General features: G+C 46.0%; 3 non-coding genes across 3 annotated transcripts; all 3 read left to right on the forward strand.

Moving 5' to 3' along the window:
* Positions 1-180: 180 nt before the first annotated feature.
* trnat-ugu lies at positions 181-253 on the forward strand. Its single transcript has one exon. It is a non-coding gene; the product is annotated as a tRNA-Thr (tRNA).
* Positions 254-715: 462 nt separating this feature from the next.
* Positions 716-789, forward strand: trnat-agu. Its single transcript has one exon. It is a non-coding gene; the product is annotated as a tRNA-Thr (tRNA).
* An 803-nt stretch (positions 790-1,592) lies between these two features.
* On the forward strand, positions 1,593-1,674 carry trnas-uga. The gene has a single exon. It is a non-coding gene; the product is annotated as a tRNA-Ser (tRNA).
* The last annotated feature ends 439 nt before the right edge of the window (positions 1,675-2,113 follow it).

A 2,113-nucleotide genomic window follows, 5' to 3' on the forward strand; every position in this document is an offset into this window, starting at 1 on the left:
CTTATGGCATGGAGGTTGGATTTTACCAGGGCTGTGGGGAAAGGGTCTCTCATTTCTCAAGGTCCTTGCATAGGACTTATTAGGGGTCCCCAACTGGAGCTGCTGGACGAAGATGGATGGATGGAAGCAACCCTGTTCATTAGCTCATTGTATTCTTGCAAGACAGACTTATCTGTAGAAGGCGCTGTAGCTTAGTGGTTAAAGCGCCTGTCTTGTAAACAGGAGATCCTGGGTCCAAATCCCAGTAGTGCCTGGTTCTCACTTAATGAAGTGTATGCATATGATTTGTGATTCTTAACAAATGCAACAAAGTTACCCATTTGCCTGATTTTCCAGAGATGTGATGTTGTCTTATAACATTATATGTGGCTGAAAACAGTCTATACCAGTGGAGTGGAATGCTGGCTTTAATAGGTGCAGGTGGGCTGCACGCTGTTAGGTCAGCCATTTTGTGAATCACTGGTTTAGACTTCCACCGATGACACTCATGTGATGACGGATGGCCTCGCGCCCTCTCACCCATCTCACCCCGGACACAACCTATTCCAGCTTCTCCCCTCTGGTAGGCGCTACAGAGCACTTTACGCCAAAACCAACAGAGTCAAGAACAGTTTCTTCCCACAAGCCATCACTCAGATGAGATATTTGCACCGCTCTTTTATGGCTTCTGAATGAGAGTAAGTTTGTTGTTTTGTTTGTGAGTAGTAGTCAAGGGGGTGGTGTGGCTTAGCTGGTTAAAGTGCCTGTCTAGTAAACAGGAGATCCAGGGTTCAAATCCCTGCAGCACCTTGTTGTTGAAGTCATTACCATTCCATCATTTGCATTCCATCATCATGTCTACCCAATCCCCATGCTACTCATTAAGCCCTGGTAGCAAATGAAAAAGGCATGTTACATTTACACAGAAACACTACATCAACACAGACTTAAGATGATACATGAAAACACATGAAATTCAGAGCAATGCAAGTTTAAGCTAGTTCATTCATCAGGTTTTGTGGCTCTGTTTATAGAAACTACATCCTGCTATATCGCGTGATCATACATGAATTCACAAGATCCCGTGGGTCCTTCATGACTTCAGTGGCCCATCAGGTGGGTGTTGATGGACTGCGGATCACAGAGCAAACACGAAGCGGAATGGATCCGCAGTTGGTGGAAGTCAGGGGTAAGGCCTCCTGCACACTGCCTGTGTGGCGTGAGCATGGCATTTCTGTTGTGTGGCATTTTCTTGGTCTTTGCACACCAAAAATGTTTCCGTTGCGGCGCTGTTGCTGCTAGCCTTGTCTGTACACATGTATGTTTCTCATTGACATGTGATTCAATAACTTGTTAATTGTTAATCTGGACTGGTTTGGAAATGAATCAGATCATCTAAAGGGGGTGGATTAACCACCCACATTACACCTGAAATACCCTCAAGATTTGAATGATCCTTTGTAACTGAAATGCTTGGGAATCCCATGAGTCATTCAGAACTGCCCAAGGTACTTGTGAGATAGGCTCTTTTTTGTCTGATTGATGGTAGCAACTGTAATGGAGTCTGTCAGGCCTCAATGGTTCTCCGCTGTAAAAACAATACATATTTTACAGCTGTGATGGCTGAGTGGTTAAGGCGTTGGATTTGAAATCCAATGGGGTCTCCCTGCGCAGGTTCAAACCCTGCTCACAAGGAGTACTAACTACAGAATAAATAAGAATACAGTAAAGCACTATCGCAAGGACAAATGTATACACTCTTAGTGGTGCATATAACATAAGTGCTAATAGGTAATCAGGCACTGTGGGGGATTTTGGACCCAGGATCTCCTTACAGGCACCTTAACCACTGAGCTACAGCGCCCTTTCTACAGGTTTACCTGTCATGCAAGAATACAATGAGCTAGTGAACAGGTTTCCAGCCATCCATCCATCCTGTCGAGCAGCTCCAGCAAGGGACTCCAAACTTCACTTTTCCGAGCAACTGGGGGATCCTAAGGCATTCCCAGCTGGACGTTCCTGGACCACCTCCCTAGGGAGATCTCGTGGGTCCTCTTGACTTCACCTGTCAGCCGCAGCCGCTCCGCACCAAATCCGGGACTGGTGGGTGTTGACGCGTGAGGCATTTCTGTTG

This window comes from Etheostoma cragini, unplaced genomic scaffold (genome assembly GCF_013103735.1).
Source record: "Etheostoma cragini isolate CJK2018 unplaced genomic scaffold, CSU_Ecrag_1.0 ScbMSFa_1588, whole genome shotgun sequence".
NCBI classification, from domain to species: domain Eukaryota; kingdom Metazoa; phylum Chordata; class Actinopteri; order Perciformes; family Percidae; genus Etheostoma; species Etheostoma cragini.